This window comes from Macrotis lagotis, chromosome 4, assembly GCF_037893015.1.
Source record: "Macrotis lagotis isolate mMagLag1 chromosome 4, bilby.v1.9.chrom.fasta, whole genome shotgun sequence".
Lineage (NCBI taxonomy): Eukaryota > Metazoa > Chordata > Mammalia > Peramelemorphia > Peramelidae > Macrotis > Macrotis lagotis.
The window spans coordinates 163,740,935-163,761,289 of NC_133661.1; the positions used below are offsets into that span (position 1 = coordinate 163,740,935).

Here is a 20,355-nt window from a genome sequence, read left to right on the forward strand (position 1 = left end):
CTGACCTTAGAGTCAGGAGTACCTGAGTTCCAATCTGACCTCAGACACTTAATAATTACTTAGCTGTGTGGCCTTGGGCAAGCCACTTAACCCCATTTGCCTTGCAAAAACCTAAAAAAATAAAAATAATAAAATAAAATAAAGATGGAGTCAAAGGGAAAGAATGGAATGTACTGGGAGAAAGGGAAAGGAGCTAAAGATATTTCACATAAAAAGAGGTAGGAAAAAGCTTTTTCAGTGAAGTGGAAGGAGGTAAGGGGAAGGGAAATGAGTGAGCCTTCATTCTTATTGGAAGTGGCTCTGACAGGAAATAACAGTGCTGAATAAGAGAAATCTATCTTAACCTAGAGTTAGAAAGGAGAAGAAAGAGAGAAGAGAAAGGCAACAAAGAAGAGGAGAGGGGGCTGTAGGTGAAATAAGAGAGTGAAGGGCACAGCTAGGTGGCACAGTGGATAGAGCACCAGAGTCAGGAGAACCCAAGTTCAAATGTGGTCTCAGACACTTGATAATTAACTTGTTGTGTGATCTTGGGAAGGTTACTTGACCCCATTGCCTTGCAAAAAAAAAAAGAAGAAGAGAGGGAAGATTGTAGGAGAAGGAAGTCATACAATACACTTTTAAGGAGGGAACAAGGTGAAAGGAGAAAGAGAATAGAATAAATGGGAGAGGAAGGAATGGGATGGAGGGAAATACTGCTAGCAATAGTAACTGTGGGAAAAAAATATTGAAGTAACTTGTCTGATGGACTTATGATAAAGAATGCAATTCATCGCAGACGAAGAGCCAAATGGTACTGAACATAGAATGAAGTACACTTCTTTTCCCTCTCACTTTATTTTTCTTGAGTTTCTCTCTGTGGGGTGGGGGGAAATTATATTTATTTATACAACAAAAGTATTGTGGCAATTTGAAAATAAATAAATAAATACAATGTAAAACGTTAAAAAAATTTTGAGTTTCAAATTCTCTTCCCACCTCCCCCTCCCTCATTGAGAAGGCAAGCAATATCATACTGGTTACACATGTGCAGTCATGCAATACATATTTCCAAATTACTCATGTTGTAAAAGAAAACAACTCAAAAAAAGTAATAAAAAAAAAGATTTTAAAGTATGCTTCAATATGCATTCCTTTGGGAATAGTTCTAAATTGCTCTCAAGAATAGGTAAATAAAAAAAAAAGAATAGGTAAATCAGTTTACAACTCTATCAATGGTGCATTAGTATCTCAATTTTCCCATATCCCCTCCAATATCTATCACTTTCATTTTCTATCATACTAGTCAATCTGACAGGCGTGGAGTCCTTATCTGTATTTCTTTGATCAATAGTAATCTAGAGGAGATTTTTATATCACTATTGATAGCTCTGAATATTTCATTTGAAGAAAAAACCCTTGATCATATATCAACTGAGAATGGCTCTTCTTTTTTATACATTTGACAGTATTCTCTAAATTTATCAGAGAAAATTGTAAAAAAATTATTCATGGTTGTTATTACTGTGTATTTCTCTCCACCCTATTATTTTTCAAATTTTTCCAGAGACTGAATTCAGCATTGATGTGATCAAATTCACTTCACTGAAATTCCTATGGAGTCCTTCAAAATAACCATCCAGCTATTCAGAGATGTTGATATTTTCTGAAACATCAGTCATCTGTTTGCTGCAAACAGCCTTCAGATGATGTAAGAACAGGAAGATGTGAAGCCAACTTCCACCCTATAATTCCTACAGAAACCTGGAATATGTATAAAACTGAGCCCTGAACAGGAAAAAAAAATCACAGTGAGTCATTTTTCTAGCCCCAATCTGGGGGGGGGGGGGGGAGGGAGGGAGGGGGGGAGGGGGAGAGAGAGAGAGAGAGAGAGAGAGAGAGAGAGAGAGAGAGAGATCGAGATCTGTAAATACTGGACATGAAGTCTATTCAAGAATGACTAAACAAAGAATGAAGTGGCAAGGGGGAAGAAAAGGTCTCAAATTCAACAAAGAAAGGTCTAAATTTGAGCAGGCTGCAAAAATACCTGCAAACTGGTGTTCTATGGTTCACTATTCAATTTTGTTTCACAATCTAAGGCAGACCAAAAAGTAGACCTAAATCTATGAGAGAAGTTGCAGATCCCCGATAATGTACCAAACAAAAAACAAATTCAGAAGTCAGCAGCAGCTACATGGCTGACCTCAAAAGCAGAATGGGGACTCAGCATCAAATTCCAACCCAATTTGAAGTCTGAAGTAGAATAACCAAGACCACAGAAGAACTACATACAGTTTTATCCCTCTGAACCAGCAACACTTTCTATGTGGTTGAAAGTGGCTGATTCTGGCAACAGTCTACTAAAACTCCCAACTAGGAACAAGCCCAGAGATGTGTTGTTTAAAACCAAACCAAGGCCAGAAACCAAAGTTCCTGTTTCTCCCCTACTCATTAAAAAGAAGGCAATAAGAAAAAAATTTATACTTTCATTTTTTTTTAAAAGGTCATTTTATGTTTTCTTGACTCCGGTGTTTGTTTTTCAAAGTTTCTATTCAATTCCCGACTTTTCACCAGGAATTCTTGAAAGTTCTCTATTTCATTGAGTTCATATATTTGGATTATTTTATTCTTGAATGACTGATCTGAAACCAGGAAGGCAAAATTATACTATGCACTGAATCAAACCTTTTTGAGAACACTGAAAGCTTGCCGTTGCCCAATCTAAGTTGTACTCAATACCTTCAAGAACACTGCAACAGATCTTCCCTTCAGAAGTGAAGAAAATCCTGCTCTAACATCAAGTCCAAAGTCAGGAAGTAGGTTGTAAGAATAAACAAACAACAACAAAAAAATTCCATACTGATGCTCAAGACATAAGATTAGAAGAGGATAGCTCCAAATATCTTTTGGTCAAAAAGCCTCAAAGAAAACCATAGCTTAAACATGAATTCAAATAGAATTACTAGGAGACATGAACAAGTTAAAAAGAATTTTAAAGTATTTCAAACATGAGCTTGAGGGCAGTTAACTGGGACAGTAGATAGAGTACTGGCCCTGGAGTCAGGATTACCCAAGTTCAAATGCGGCCTCAGATACTTAATAATTGCCTAGCTGTGTGAAATTATCTCAATCAGTGTTCAAATAATCTATACAAACATAGAGCAAGAGGTAGAGGAAACAGGTAACACTTTAGCATTACTCTTATCAAAACTTGTCAAAAGGGAAGAATAATACATAAGAATCAGATAGAAGGGGTGGCTAGGTGGCACATTGGATAGAGCACTGGCCTTGGAGTCAGGAGTACCTGGGTTCAAATCTGAACTCAGACACTTAATAATTACCTAGCCATGTGGCCTTGGGCAAGCCACTTAACCGCGTTACCTTGAAAAGGGTAAAAAAAAAAAAAAAAAAGAATCAGATAGAAAAATATGTTCACTCATCAACATAAGAGGGAAAGGAAAAATGAAAAATGAAAAATGAAGGAACTAGCTCTAAGCAAAGAAAATTTGATTGATGCATAAATATATTTATTAGAAACTGAGAGAATGCTCACTCAAAAAAAAGATGAACAAGTTATGTTATAGAAATGTGATTGAATGATACCATGAGGTAAGAAATGATGAAGGGACTGGTTTCAGAAAAAACAATTAGTTTTAACTGATTTTAAAAAACTTGTTTTTATTTATGCAGAGCAGAAAGGAGAGAAAGAATGGGGACTTTTATCTCATATAATTGAGATGTGCAACAAAGTGGGTAAGGAGGTCACACTTCTATGTGACAAACACACAGTTACAGAAATACATTTTACTCAATACATAAAGAAGAGAACATCTCTATAGTAAGCCTCTCTGTTGAAATAAGGAATTTATTCAAATTTATAAAATAAGAACCATGCCACAACTGATAAATGGTAAAAATATAGGAACAAGTTCATTTCAAAGGAAGAAATTCAAATCACCAATATCCATAAGGAAAAAAATGTTCAATTGGAGAAATACAAATTAAAACAACTTTTGAGGTTTCAACTCACCACAGATTGGCAAAATTCATCCAATAAAGGGAAATGACAGATCCTAGAAAGACTATCTGAAAACAAGTACTTTTGATAAATTGTGAAATGAACTATTTATTCTGAAAAGCAACAAGGAATTATGCCCCAAAGCCATTAAATTTTGTATACCCTTTGATCCAGCATTATCCACTGAGCATAATATCATTTGATAAATTATTACTAAATTAAATGATGTGAAAATGATCTGGCAATTTAAATAAAGTGTTTTATTTAAAAACATGGTTCAAAGATGGGCGACAAGAGAGGATCATGTCTTAGGTGCTCTCTGATAAAACTCATAAGCTAAGGACTCTAACTAAATTTTCGAGAGACAGAACCCACAGGGGGACACAGTGAGGCAGTTCTCCTATCCAAGGTAACCTGGAAAAGAGCAGAAAGGCTCTGCTCCCTGGGGTTGGAGGGGCAGCCCGCCAGAGCGAAAGAACTTCAGCCTCCCGGAGGCAGCCCCAGGGCACTGGGAACCATGGCTCACAGGTGCAGGAATTTCCTGACCTAGGACCCCGAGGAGCACCGGGCAAAAATTGGGGGAAGGGGGGGAACCTCTGCCAGAGGGAGCATATGAAGCCCAGCCCTCAGGGCAAATGGCCTGGGCAGCCCAGATCTAGGAAACAGAAGCAGGTGGAGCTGGTAAGTAGGAGCCCTCAGGGCATGAGCACATTGAACCTAGGGAGGGTAGTGAACAGAGAGACTGCAGAGCTCCGCCCCTGGAAGAGGACTGTGGGGCCCTGACCACATTCAGATCCTGATCCCAGTCTAGGCCCCCCCCATAGAACAGCAGGGCCCCCTCCACCTCAGCCCCGTGGCGGGGGGGGGTGGGGTGGGGGGTGGGGGTGTGCATATGGTCATTCGCAGACCAGGAGGGAGGACAGAGCCTCACAGACTGAGACCCTTGTGGGAGTGTCCCAAAACCTCAGAAAGCATCCCAAAACCAGGCTCAGGCTGGGAAAATGAGCAAGCAGAGAAAAAATAGGAACATCATTGAGAAATATTTTGCATATGAGCCCAAGAAGGATCAAAACACTCAGTCTGAAGATGAGGAAGCACAAGCTCCTGCATCTAATGACTCCAAGATAAACAGAAATTGGGCTCAGGCTATGATAGAGCTCGAAAGACTTTGAAAATCAAATGAGGGAGTTAAAGAAAAACTGGGAAAAGAAATGAGATGCAAGAAAAACATGAAAATGAAGTTAGCAGCTTAGTCAAGGAAATCCAAAAAAATGCTGAAGAAAATAGCATGCTAAAAACCAGCTTAGGTCAAATGGATAAAAACAGTTCAAAAAGTTATTGAGGAGAAGAATGCTTTAAAAAGCAGAATTGGCCAGATGGAAAAAGAGATAAGAAAGCTCTCTGAGGAAAATAAATCCTTCAGAGAAAGAACAGAACTCAGGGAGATCACTGAATTTACAAGAAATCAGGACTCAATACTTCAAAACCAAAAGAATGAAAAATTAGAAGAAAATGTGAAACATCTCAGTGAAAAAACAACTGATATGGAAAACAGATTTAGGAAAGATAATTTAAAAATTATTGGAATACCTGAAAGTTATGATCAGGAAAACAGTTCTGACATCATTTTCAAAGAATTACTACAGAAAAATTGCCCTGATATCTTAGAAGCAGAGGGCAAAAATAGAAATGGAGAGAATCTACCGATCTCCCCAAGAAAGAGATCCAAAAAAAAAAAACCCCCAATCTCCAGGAATATTATAGCCAAGTTCCAGAACTCCCAAGTCAAAGAGAAAATATAAGCAGCCAGAAGGACACAATTCAAATACCATGAAGCTGCAGTCAGGATCACACAGAACTTAGCAGCAACTACATTAAAAGCTTGTAGGGCTTGGAATATAATATTCTGGAAGGCAAGCGAACTTAGAATGTAGCCAAGAATCAACTACCTAGCAAAACTGAATGTCCTATTCCAGGGAAAAAGATGGACTTTTCAATGAACCAGGGGAATTTCAAATGTTCCTGTTGGAATGGCCAGAGGTGAAAAGAAGGTTTGATCTTCAAATACAGTACTCAGGTGAAGCGTAGAGAGTGGAGGAGAAGGGGAAAATATGAGGAACTTAATGATGAACTACATGTATTCCTGCATAGAAAAATGACACTGATAATACTCATATGAACCTTCTCAGTTAATAGACCAGGTAGAAGGAGCTTTTATAGATGAAGCACAGGAGAGAGCTGAGTTTGAAGATATAATGTGGTGTAAAAAATGGAGTCAATAGATAAAAGGGAAATGTAATGGGAGAAAGAAAAAGGAGAGGAGGAATAGGTTAAGATATTTCATATAATAAGATTTTTCTTTATTACAATGAGCTATCGCAATTATATGGAAGGGGGGGGGAAGGCAAGGGGGAATAAAGGAATCTTTGCTCTCATCAGAGGTGGCTAGGAGAGGAAACAGCATATATATTCAATGGGGTATAGGCATCTGGAGTAAGAAGGAGAGAAGGGGGCCAGGGGCAAGGGGGGGGGTATTAGTGATGGAGGAGAGGATGGACCATGGGGGGGAAAGTGGTCAGATATAACCCATTTTCTTTTTTATTTCTTGCAAGGGGCTGGGATTGGATGGCCTGTCTGGGACCATAGGGCCAGGTGGATGCTGGGCCTAAGGGGGGGGGTGGGGCTCGGGGCCTCTTGGCCCCAGGGCCGGGGATCTGTCTGCTGTGCCACTCAGCTACCCTACAGCAGAGTCAGAGTGAAAGGAGAGAGAAAATATAGTGCATGGTAGTAGAGAAATACGAATGGAGGGAGTTGCGATTAGCAATGGCAATGGTGGAAAAATATGGAAGTAACTTTTGTGATGGATTTATCATAAAGAATGAGATCCACCCATGACAGAACTGGTGGTGTTGGAACACAGACTGAAACGCATTTATTATTATTATTATTATTTTTCTTTTTTTGGGGGGGGTTGCAGGGCAAATGGGGCTGGATGGTCTGCCTGGTGTTGCATAGCTGGGTGATTGTAGGGTGTCTGAGGGTCAGATTTGGCTGAAGGGCCAGTGCTCTGTCCGCCAGCCAGCAGCCACCATTATTATTATTATTATTATTATTATTATTATTATTATTATTATTATTACTACTACTACTACTACTACTACTATTACTATTACTATTTTATTTTGGGTCTTTTTTTGTTTTTTGCAGGGCAATGTGGTTGGGGTGGCTTTCATGGGGTCACACAACTGGGTGATTGTTGGGTATGTGGAGTCAGATTTGGGCTCCGGTGCTCCTGGCTCCAGGGCCAGTGTGCCATCCACTGCACCATCTGGCCATACCTAAAATTATTACTATTATTTTTTTAGTTTTTTTAGTTTTAATTTTTTCCCCTCCCCTTTACCTTATCACTCATGCAGGTCTATATTTTTTTGGGGGGGTGGGATTGTTATGTGTATTGTTAAACAAGAATATTTTATTAACGTATAAAAAAATTATGTGTACAAAATAATAAATACAAAAGAAAAAACAGATTCTTCTGTGTGTTTTCTCTTCCTTAAATTAAGCATCTCCATTTCCTCCAAACAAGGCTTCTATGTCATGTTAACCACAGATATGGAAAACAAATTTAGGAAAGATAATTTAAAAATTATTGGAATACCTGAAAGTCATGACCGGGAAAAGAGCCTTGACATCATTTTCAAAGAATTATTACAGGAAAAATGCACTGATATCCTAGAAGCAGAGGGTAAAATAGAAATAGAGAGAATCCCCCCGAGAAAGAGATCCTAAAAAACCAACCCCTAGAATATTATAGCCAAGTTCCTGAACTCCCAAGTCAAAGAGAAAATATTACAAGCAGCCAGAAGGACACAATGCAAATATTGTGGAGCTGCAGTCAGGATCACACAGGACTCAGCAGTAACTACATTAAAAGCTTGTAGGGCTTGGAATATAATATTCCAGAAGGCAAAAGAGCTTAGATTGCAATCAAGACTCAACTACCCAGCAAAACTGAATGTCCTCTTCCAGGGAAAAAGATGGACTTTCAATGAACCAGGGGAATTTCAAATGTTCCTGTTGGAATGGCCAGAGCTGAACAGAAGGTTTGATCTTCAAATACAGGACTCAGGTGAAGCATAGAGATTGGAGGAGAAAGGGAAAATACGAGGGACTTAACGATGATGAACTACATGTATTCCTGTACAGAAAAATGACACTGATAATACTCATATGAACCCTCTCAATTAACAGAGCAGGTAGAAGGAGATTTTATAGATGAAGCACAGGAAGAAAGATGAATTTGAAGATAAAATATTGTGGAAAATGGAGTCAATAGTAAAAAGGGAAATGTGATGGGATAAAGAAAAAGGAGAGGGAGAACGGGCCAAGATATTTCATATAATAAGATTTTTCTTTATTACAATGAGCTATTGCAATTATATGGAAGTGGGGGAAGGCAAGGGGGAATAAAGGAATCTTCGCTCTCATCAGAGGTGGCTAGGAGAGGAAACAGCATATATACTCAATGGGGTATAGACATCTGGAGTAAGAAGGAGGGGGGGAGCAGGGGGAAGGGGTGGGGATGTGAATGATGGAGAGGATGGACCATGGGGGGAAAGTGGTCAGATATAACAAATTTTCTTTTTTACTTCTTGCGAGAGGCTGGGATTGGATGGCCTGTCCAGGACCATAGGGCCAGGTGGATGCTGGGCCTAAGGGGTGGTATGGGGGCTCAGGGCTTCTTGGCCCCAGGACCAGGGATCTGTCTGCTGTACCACTCAGCTACCCTACAGCAGAGTCAGAGTGAAAAGAGAGAGAATATATAGTACATGGTAGTGGAGAAGTACGAAAGGAGGGAATTGCCATCAGCAATGGCAACAGTGGAAAAATATGGAAGTAACTTTTGTGATGGACTTATAAAGAATGTGATCGGGGCGGCTAGGTGGCGTAGTGGATAAAGCACCAGCCCCGGAGTCAGGAGTACCTAGGTTCAAATCCGGTCTCAGACACTTAATAACTACCTAGCTGTGTGGCCTTGGGCAAGCCACTTAACCCTTTCTGCCTTACAAAAAAAAACCTAAAAAAAAAAAGAATGTGATCCACCCACTACAGAGTTGGTGATGTTGGAACACAGACTGAAGCACATTTTTTATTATTATTGTTTTTTTGGGGAGTGCAGGGCAATTGGGGCTGGGTGGCCTGCCTGGGGCTGCATAGCAGGATGATCATTGGGTGTCTGAGGCAGGATTTGGACTCAGGTGCTCCTGGCTCAAGGGCCAGTGCTCTGTCTGCCACCCAGCTGCCCCTACTATTATTACTATTTTGTTTTTTTTTCCTTTTTTTTTTGTTTTTTGCAGGGCAGTGGGGTTGGGGTGGCTTGCATGTCACAAAACTGGGTGATTATTGGGTGAAGGGGGCCGGATATGGGCTCGGGTGCTCCTGGCTCCAGGGCTGGTGCTCCGTCCACTGTGCCACCTGGCCATACCTACAATTATTACTATTATTTTTTAATTTTAATTTTTTCTCTTCCCTTTACTTATTGCTCAAGCGAGTCTATAATTTATTGGGGGGAGGGTATTTTGTTTACTCTTAAACAAGAATATTTTATTAATGTATAAAAAATTATTTGTACAAAATGAGAATAAATATTAAATTTTTAAAAAAGACACAGTTCTATGAATAAATCAAGGGACCTATATATATATATATGATCATCCTCTACCAAATTCCTCTTTCTAGGAAGAAAAGGTTTGATATTTTATACTAAGAGTACTGTTAAATGTGTTTTTGTTTTTTGTTTTTTCTTTAGGTTTTTTGCAAGGCAAATGGGGTTAAGTGGCTTGCCCAAGGCCACACAGCTAGGTAATTACTAAGTGTCTGAGACCGGATTTGAACCCAGGTACTCCTAACTCCAGGGGCAGTGCTTTATCCACTGTGCCACCTAGCCGCCCCTAAATGTGTTGTTGAACTCTTTTTTACCATTATTATTTTCCTACAATATATTCTTTTATATCTAGAGAGCTCGTGATCAATGTACTTAAAATATTTTATGTTCACAAATGTCATTAATATCAAGCTTCTTTTTAAATCTGAGCACAGATATCAAAAGAGAGCTATAAATAATTCATTCACTTGAGAAGTATAAATAGAAAATGAGTTAGATAGAGGGATCAATTTTTAAAGCGATTACTTTAATAGTTATATAACATCTCAATATTATTATGAAAATAGTTTTGATTTCTCAGATACCTTCATAAGGGGCTCAAGAACTGCTAGGTATTACTGATACAAAGAATCAAGGATAATGTTGAAAAAGATAAGGAAAAAACCCTGAAACATTAAAGAAATATATATGAGAGTAAAAGGAATCTCAGAGAGAAGACAAAAGGACAATGTTGGTACTATCTTGTCAAATTTAACCTATAATCCATTGTAATAATTTTTCAAAATACAAGTTATACCCAGAGATTGAGTTTTTTACAAAATCCTTTTTTTCTTTTTTTTAGATTTTTTTCAAGGCAATGGGGTTAAGTGGCTTGCCCAAGGCCACATGGCTAGATAATATTAAGTGTCTGAGGTCAGATTTGAACCCAGGTACTCCTGACTCCAAGGCCAGTGCTCTATCTTCTTCACCACCTAGCCGCCCCTTTCTTGTTCTTTGAATTCTAAAATGCTGATGTGTAAATTCATAATAAAATGATTTTTTAAGGAAAAATTTAACTTCATTAATAATCAAAGAAATAATAACTAAAACCATTCTTTATTACCACCTCACATCCACCAAACTGATAAAAATAAAAGTAATGAAAGAATGTTGGTGAGTTTTAGAAAAGATGTCTGCCTATTAACTGCCAAAACTTACAAGCTCATAGAATCTTTTGAAAAGATATTTGAAGCCTTTCCCCCAAGATGGTGCCGAAGGCCAAGAAGGAAGCTGTCGCCCCGCCCAAGACAGAAGCCAAGGCCATTAAGGCCAAGAAGTGGGTGTTGAAGTGCATCCACAGCCACAAAAATAAGATCCATACCTCGTCCACCTTCCAGAGACCCAAGACACTAAGGCTTTGAAGGCAGCCAAAATACCCTCGGAAAAGTGCCCCTCGGAGAAACAAGCTTGATCACTATCCCATCATTAAGTTCCCCCTGACCACCGAGTCTGCTATGAAAAAGATTGAAGATAACAACACCCTGGTCTTCATTGTGGACGTCAACGCCAACAAGCACCAAATCAAGCAGGCCGTAAAGAAGCTGTATGACATTGATGTGGCCAAGGTCAACACACTGATCTGGCCTGATGGAGAGAAAAAGGCCTATGTCCGGCTTGCTCCAGACTATGATGCTTTAGATGTCGCTAATAAGATTGGCATCATCTAAACTGTCCAGCTGCCCTGTTTCTTCACCCACAATAAAAAAGTTTTCCAGGAAAAAAAAGAAAGGATATTTGAAGTACACAGTAAAGGGAATATTCAAAGTGGAAGGAACATTATAACCAAAAACATGCAAGAAAGCACAAAATTTATGAGGGATAATAGGTGAAAGGTAGACAAGGGGCCAGATTAGAAGATCTAAAGAATGAAAATTTTAAATCACGTGATTAAATTTTAAAAGAAGTGAAAATTGCTTATTCTTTCTAAAATATACAGATATTTGAAATAGATTGGTTCTTAAGAACCTTGCTTTCAAGGAGATTCACAGCTGAAACAATCAAAGTGATCCACAGTCATATGAAAAACTGCTCTAAATCATTACTTATTAGAGAAATGCAAATTAAAGAAAGCATTCTGACGTACCATCTCACATGTCTCAGACTGGCCAATATGACCAGACAGGATAATGATCAATGTTTGAAGGGATGTGGGAAATCTAAGACACTAATACATTGTTGGTGTAACTGTGAATTTATCCAACCTTTCTGGAGAGCAAATTGGAATTAGACCCAAAGGGTAACAAAAATGTGTATACCCTTTGATCCAGCAATACCACTACTGGGCTTATACCCTGAAGAGATGATGAAAAAGGGTAAAAACATCACTTATACAAAAATATTCATAGCAGCCCTGTTTGTGGGTTTGTGGTGGCAAAGAACTGGAAATCAAGTAAATGTCCTTCAGTTGGGGAAAGGCTTAACAAACCGTGGTATACGTATGCCATGGAACACTATTGTTCTACTAGAAACCAGGGATGGGAATTCAGGGAAGCCTGGAGGGATTTGCATGAACTGATGCTGAGTGAGATGAGAAGAACCAGAAAAACACTGTACACCCTTAACAGCAACATGGGAGTGATGATCAACCTTGATGGACTTGCTCATTCCATCAGTGCAATAATCAGGGACAACTCTGGGCTATCTGCAATGGAGAATACCATCTGTATCCAGAGAAAGAATTGTGGAGTTTGAACAAAGACCAAGGACTACTTCCTTTAATTTAGAAAAAATCTTTTATAATGTAATTTTGCTATCTCTTATACTTTATTTTTTCCCTTAAGAATATTATTTCTTTCTCATCACATTCAACTTTGATCAATGTATACCATGGAAACAACGTAAAGACTAACAGACTGCCTTCTGTGGGGGTGGGGGGAGGGAAGCACAATTGGGGGAAAATAGTAAAACTCAAAATAAATAAAATCTTTCTAAAAATAAAAGAAAACCTGTTGTTTTATTTTGCTTTAAGAGAATGAGATGTCAGCATGAAAACCTTATGTTTCATACAGGTTAAGAATTTAATGTTTAAATTTTAAAGAAGTAAAATTGCAGATTTTCCCCCCATGTTAAATGCAGATTCAAAAGGATAGTGTGTAAGAGATTGGGAGGTATATCTCAAGTGCAAGATACCCTTTTCAATAATGTTGAATAAATGTGATGGGCTTTAGATGACTTATCAATGAGTAAACTATTGAAGAGTGTTATCAATCATGTGATCTACTTTTGGAAATATAAACTATTTTACTGTAATGATGTCAACCCTGGAATTAATGATTGATTGCTTTGTAGGGATAATAAGAAATTACCAAAGGTCATGACCCTCTAGGTTCCTTGAAAATTTTTATTTTAGGTTTTTGCAAGCCAATGGGGTTAAGTGGCTTGCCCAAGGCCACACAGCTAGGTAATTATTAAATGTCTGAGGCTGGATTTGAACTCAGGTCCTCCTGACTCCAGGGCCACTGTGCCACCTAGCTGCCCCACTCCCTGAAATTTTTAAATGAATGTGTTAATTGGAGAAATAAAAATTAAAACAACCTTGCTCTAGATCTGTAGGTCCAGGTATAAATGTAATAATGGAAAAATTGCTTTGTGAAATCTAGTTCTTAATGTGTTATACAAATTACTGTTTTGTTAAATTTAGAGACCCTTAAGATATTCTAATGGACTGAATGAATTCTGAAACATAACAATCTGTATTTCAAACATGGCTAATAATTAAACAGGTTTATTATAGAGAACTGTTCGCATAAGAACATGCCAATTATATATATAAACTGGAGTTTTGGTGATTTTATGTATATATATATATTTGTATTTATATCTCAAAATTGTGGCTGTTTGCTTTGAAGTAAAAGCACTTGAGCAATATGGTAACAACAATAATGATAATAATTTCTGATTTTGTTTTCCTGTGACAATCTCTGGCTAATTGTTATGTGAGAATTCTTAGAATAATCTCCCAGTCAAAGGAGGTGTTTATACAGCAGGCTAGCCAAGAGGCCTCTACCAAATCATTTTTATCCAGAAATAAAATAGATATGATTTCAGACAAAGGGATATAGGTCTGCAGATTAGAAGTCAGTGCCACCAGGAGGATAAGGATCAACCTTCTAGTTGAATTATGAAACGTATTTGTGAAGTTTTTTGGTATGTCAAGGAATACCCCAGATCCTGGGTGAACCTGACTGCTTTTTGAATGTTTAGAAAGTAACCCTATTTAATGTATTCTGATGACAGGGACACTCAGAGTAGATATATGTGTAGAGAAGCAGGCTGATTGACTGTGCCCCCCCCCCCCAATCCAGATTAGAATTAGCATTTAGTCCTTGTGAACTAGGTTCACTTGGAGATCTAATTAGATTATTATTTTAATTGGCTTTTATTGTGTATCTGACATCAGGTAAGATCAGCAAAGGAAGTGCTTTTGAGTCAATGCTCTCTTGAAATCTGAACCTGAAAGAGGTTTGGATACTACACAGGTGACAGACCGTATTGGGATAAAAAGCTGAAGGGACGGCTTTTCAGAGGAACCTAAGGTTGGACCCTTTTGACTTGACTTCTCCAAATGTAACATTTGAATAATATCTCACCAAATAAATCTAATATTTGTCTTAAGGCATTTGACTATCCACATGACCTCTGCCTGGAAACTGACACTCAAAATTATATCTATAAGGAACTTTCCTTTGATGTTCTGGATCTTTATAAGTAAATTGTTGAAGGTCAATCTGATATAGAAATTGTAGGTAAAATGGAGTTTAATAACTAGATAAGCCAGCTTGTGGTTTTAATCTCTGCTGTTAGCTTTATGTTTTAAGAAGAATTAAGATTCATTGATTTTATTTTATTTTAAGCTAGGAAAAAGGATATTTAGGTAAGAAGAATAAAAAGGGTTTATATAATCTGAAGATACACTTCTGTGCACTAGCGGTTTCAATTTCTACTTTAGGAAGGGAATATGAGTCAGTTGAGTATATTAGGAGAAGAACCACCTATAGCTTAATTAGAAACATTTTGAGAAGAAAGAAGAATTTATTTTATTTAAGAATGTTTGAGGTATTATTTTAATGAAGAGCAAGAGATTAAGGCTATTTGTATGTCACTTGCTGGACACTCTTTGTACTAAGATGGTCATCTATTGTAAATGTTATAATCTCAAATTAACTTGATAAATTCCAACACCTTCACTTGTGAGGTGAAAAATTATAGAAACTGTATTTTTGTTAAAGTAAGGTATGTAATATCAATGTGACAGTGATTAAGGCAAAAATGTGAATTGTAATAACTTTATGATTTTATGGTCTAATGATGAAAATATGAGTCTGTCTTATAAGATATTGTGTTAAGAAGTTCCTTTACCAGAAGAGGAGATCTCAACAAGTCATTCGAATTGGAAATTGGAATGGACTCTGCAGATACAAAAAGATATTGAATGTCTCCATGGGAAAAGAGAGAGAGAGAGAAACCAGACAAGTTCATCTTCCTCCATTTTTGTCTATGTGTGTGTAGGGTTCTTTAGTTAGGGGTTTCAAGAAGAAAATGAGTCCCAAGTGGACAGGAAGACAGAATAGAACCTATGGGGGTATCAAGGATAGTGTGAGAGGACTTCAGATCAAAATGTGTGTGTGTGTGTGTGTGTGTGTGTACATATATACATACATACATATATATATATATATATATATATATATATATATATATATATATATATATATATATAAATAAAGTGGAGGGATTAAGTGAAATATTCCCAATAAAATCATTTCAAAGTTAATATTCCTAGTAAAGTTCTCTCAGGGTTAAGAAATACTAAAGAAAGAACAAACTATTATTCTTAAACTATTTCTAGAAGAAAGCCCCTTGTATTACAAACAGGCAGCTCACTCTCCTAACTTTTGATAAGACTACTTTTATTGACTACTAGAAGGATAGTAGACTTTTTCCCATGAGAAAAACCTTACATTCCAAAGAAGCTCATAAGCTTCCTCTTGTTTGATAGACTCTTCCTAGACCTTGTGTCCCAAGACAATTACAGTACTTCAATAAGATAGTTATAATCCTAAAGGTTATTCTCACCATCTGGATGGTGAGGTAATATTTTATGAAAACCTTTCATTCTTTTCTTTGTTGCTGGGGTAGATTTTCAAAAGTAGAATGTAACTCTGAAGACTAACCAATAAGTTGACAGAGAGGGACGATAGGGATGAGGAGGGGATCATGTTAAATCATATAATCTTGCTTGACTGTCAATTTAGGCAGTTCCTTGATCTTCACTACCCTTGTGAGACTTTGAATGTGCCCTTTTCTCGAGAAAAGCCAAAATAAACTTTTTTTTTTGCTCAGAGGAGTCACTCTATATTTTTTTTAGGTTTTTTTTGGGGGGGGTTGGTAAGGCAATGGGGTTAAGTGGCTTGCCCGAGGCCATACAGCTAGGAAATTATTAAGTGTCTGAGGACGGATCTGAACTCAGGTACTCCGGACTCCAGGGCCAGTGCTCTATCCACTGTGCCACTACCTGCCCCTCCCTCTATATTTTTTAAGTGGATTTTTATCCCACACTATAGTTCCATGTACCAGGCTAGGTGCTAGAAACAAAAAAGATATAAATGAGACAATCTCTGTCCACAAAGGTATTATATTCTATTGAAGGAGATAACATATTCAGAGTTAAGTAAAAGTAAACATAGGGATTGAGAAAAGGGCACCAACAACTACAGGAATCAACAAAAGCCTCTTGAAGGAAAGTTAAAACTTAAATGGTTCAAGGGATTCCAAGATTCAGAGGAGAAGGGATCATACCAACAGTACTATTCAAACTCCAAACTCTAGGACAAACTATAAACTTTTCTGTTTGGTTTTTTAAAGTCCTCCAAGGGGGGCAACTAGGTGGAGCAGTGGATAGAGCACCGGCCCTGGAGTCAGGAGTACCTGAGTTCAAATCCGACCTCAGACACTTGATGATTACCTGGCTGAGAAACCACTGAACCCCATTGCCTTACAAAAACTGAAAAAAAAAAAATTAAAGTCCTTCAAAATCTGGCCTCAGCATATACTTAGCTTTTGCAAGGCAAATGGGGTTCAGTGGCTTGCCGAAGGCCACACAGCTAGGTAATCATCAAGTGTCTGAGGCCGGATTTGAACTCAGGTACTCCTGACTCCAGGGCCGGTGCTCTATCCACTGCACCACCTAGCTGCCCCCCTCCTTTTTTTTTCTTTTCTTTTTTTGTTCTTCCGCTATTTCAATGAAGTATTGTACATATCTCTGTGTCTATATAGGTCATCCTCCGTTCTGATCAACCTGGAAGATTGGATGATAAACCACCAAAGAAGACTTGAGAAAGAGAATCCATTATTTTTTTTCCCTCTTCCTGCTTACTCCAAGCAATTTTTTTTTTCAGAAAGATTTTATTGGGGCAGAGTCAAGATGGTGACGAGAGAGAGGATCCTCTCTTAGGCGCACTCTCACAGAACTTCTAAACTAAGGACTAACTAAATTTTCGAGAGACAGAACACCCAGAGGAACCTAGTGAGGCAGTTCTCCAACTCAAGGTAACATGGCAAAGAGCGGAAAGGCTCTGCTCCCCAGGGTTGGAGGGGCAGCCCACCAGAGCGAGAGAACCTCAGCTTCCCGGAGGCAGTCCCAGGGTGCTGGAAGCCGCAGCTCTCAGCAGCAGGGGAAATTTCCTGACCTACACTCCGGGGAGCACTGGACAAAAATTGGGGGAACAGTGGGGGGACCACTGCCAGAGTGAGCACGTGGAGCCCAGCCCTCAGGGCACACAGCAAGCAGCTTGGCTGCAGCAGCCCAGATCCAGGAACCAGAAGCAGGCAGAATCCATAAGCAGGAGCCCTGATGGCATGAGCCCATTGAACCTAGGAAGGGGAGTGAAGAGAGAGAGAGAGAGACTGCAGAGCTCTGTCCTCTGCCCCTGGAACAGGACTCTGGGGTTCTGACCACATTCAGAAACATTCAGATCCTGATCGCAGTCTAGGCCCCCCCATAGAACAGCAAGGGCCCCCCTCCACCTTGGCCCTGTGGCAGAGTAGGGCACATATGGTCATTCACAGACCAGGAGGGAGGACAGAGCCTCACACACTGAGACCCTTGTGGGAGTGTCCCAAAAGCTCAGGAAGCACCCCAAAACCAGGCTCAGGCTGGGAAAATGAGCAAGCAGAAAAAAAAGAGGAACACCACTGAGAAATATTTTGCATATGAGCCCAAGAAGGATCAAAATACTCAGTCTGAAGATGAGGAAGCACAAGCTCCTGCATCTAAAGACTCCAAGAAAAACAGAAATTGGGCTCAGGCTATGACAGAGCTCAAAAAAGATTTTGAAAATCAAATGAGGAAGTTAAAGAAAAACTGGGAAAAGAAATGAGAGAGATGCAGGAAAAACATGAAAATGAACTCAGCAGTTTAGTCAAGGAAAACCAAAAAAATGCTGAAGAAAATAACATGCTAAAAACCAGCTTAGGTCAAATGGATAAAAACAGTTCAAAAAGTTATTGAGGAGAAGAATGCTTTAAAAAGCAGAATTGGCCAGATGGAAAAAGAGATAAGAAAGCTCTCTGAGGAAAATAAATCCTTCAGACAAAGAATAGAATTCAGGGACATTGCTGAATTTACAAGAAATCAGGACTCAATACTTCAAAACCAAAAGAATGAAAAATTAGAAGAAAATGGGAAACATCTCATTGAAAAAAAACAACTGATATGGAAAACACATTTAGGAAAGATAATTTAAAAATGATTGGAATACCTGCAAGTCATGTTCAGGAAAAGAGCCTTGACATCATTTTCAAAGAATTACTACAGGAAAACTGCCCTGATATCCTAGAAGCAGAGGGCAAATTAGAAATGGAGAAAATCCACTGATCCCCCCAAGAAAAAAATCCCAAAAAACCAACCCCTAGGAATATTATAGCCAAACTGCAGAACTCCCAAGTCAAAGAGAAAATATTACAAGCAGTCAGTAGGACACAGTTCAAATATCATGGAGCTGCAGTCAGGATCACACAGGACTTAGCAGCAACTACATTGGAAGCTTGTAGGGCTTGGAATATAATATACTGGAAGGCAAAAGAGCTTAGAATGCAGCCAAGAATGAACTACCCAGCAAGGCTGAATGTCCTCTTCCAGGAAAAAAGATGGACTTTCAATGAACCAGGGGAATTTCAAATGTTCCTTTTGGAATAGCCAGAGCTGAACAGAAGGTTTGATCTTCAGACACAGGACTCAGGTGAAGCATGGAGATTGGAGGAGAGGGAGAAAATACAAGGGACTTGATGATGAACTGCATGTATTCCTGCATAGAAACATGACACTGATAATACTCATATGAACCTTCTCAGTTAATAGAGCAGGTAGAGGGAGCATTTATAGTTGAAGCACAGGAGAAAGCTGAATTTGAAGATAAAATATGGTGCAAAAAGGGAGTCAATAGAAAAAAGGGAAATGTAATGGGAGAAAGAAAAAAGAGGGGGGGGGGAATAGGCCAAGAAATTTCATGTAATAAGATTTGTCTTCATTACAATGAGCTATTGCAATGATATGAAAGGGGGGGAAGCAAGGGGGAATGAGAGAATCTTTGCTCTCATCAGAGGTGGTTAGGAGAGGAAACAGCATATATACTCACTGGGGTACAGACAACTGGATTAAGAAGGGGGGGCAGGAGGAAGGGGTGGGGATGTGAATGAAGGAGAGGATGGACCATGGGGGGAGAGTGGTCAGATAAAACACATTTTCTTTTTTTTACTTCTTGCGAGGGACTGGGATTGGATGGCCTTCCCTGGACCATAGGGCCAGGTGGATGCTGGGCCTAAGGGGTGGTATGGGGGCTCAGGGCCTCTTGGCCCCAGGGCCAGGGATCTGTCTGCTGCGCCACTCAGATACCCTACAGCAGAGTCAGTGAAAGGAGAGAGAAAATATAGTACATGGCAGTGGAGAAATACAAAAGGAGGGAGTTGCGATCAGCAATGGCAATGGTGGAAAAAATATGGAAGTAACTTTTGTGATAGACTTATCATAAAGAATATGATCCACCCATGACAGAGTTGGTAGTATTGGAACACAGACTGAAGCACAATTATTATTATTATTATTATTATTATTTTGGAGGGGCATTGGGGCTGGGTGGCCTGCCTGGGGCCACATAGCGGGGTGATCGTTGGGTGTCTTGAGGCCGGATTTGGACCCGGGTGCTCCTGGCTCAAGGGCCAGTGCTCTGTCCGCCACCCAGGTGCCCCTACCATTATTATTATTTTATTTTATGTCTTTTTTTTTCTTTTTTTGGTTTTTGCAGGGCAGTAGGATTGGGGTGGCTTGCATGTCACACAGCTGGGTGATTGTTGGGTGTACGGGGCTGGATATGGGCTTGGGTGCTCCTGGCTCCAGGGCTGGTACTCCATCCACTGTACCACCTGGCCATACCTACAATTATTACTATTCCTTTTTTAATTTTAATTTTTTTCTCTCCCCTTTATCGCTCAAGCGAGTCTATTTTTTTAGGGGAGGGGGTATTTTGTTTACTTTTAAACAATATTTTATTAATGTATAAAAAACATTATTTGTACAAAATGAGGATAAATATTAAATAAATAAAAAGAGATTTTATTTATGTTGAGTTTTACAATTTTCCCCATTCTTGCTTCCCTCCCC

The 20,355-nt window shown here is 39.0% G+C and overlaps 1 protein-coding gene and 1 pseudogene across 7 annotated transcripts in view; one reads left to right on the forward strand and one right to left on the reverse strand.

Moving 5' to 3' along the window:
• Positions 1-20,355, reverse strand: part of MINDY2 (MINDY lysine 48 deubiquitinase 2) — a 133,572-nt gene that overhangs the window by 97,822 nt on the left and 15,395 nt on the right. The gene's annotated exons all lie outside the window — the stretch shown is intronic.
• LOC141521721 (large ribosomal subunit protein uL23-like) lies at positions 10,885-11,426 on the forward strand (annotated as a pseudogene).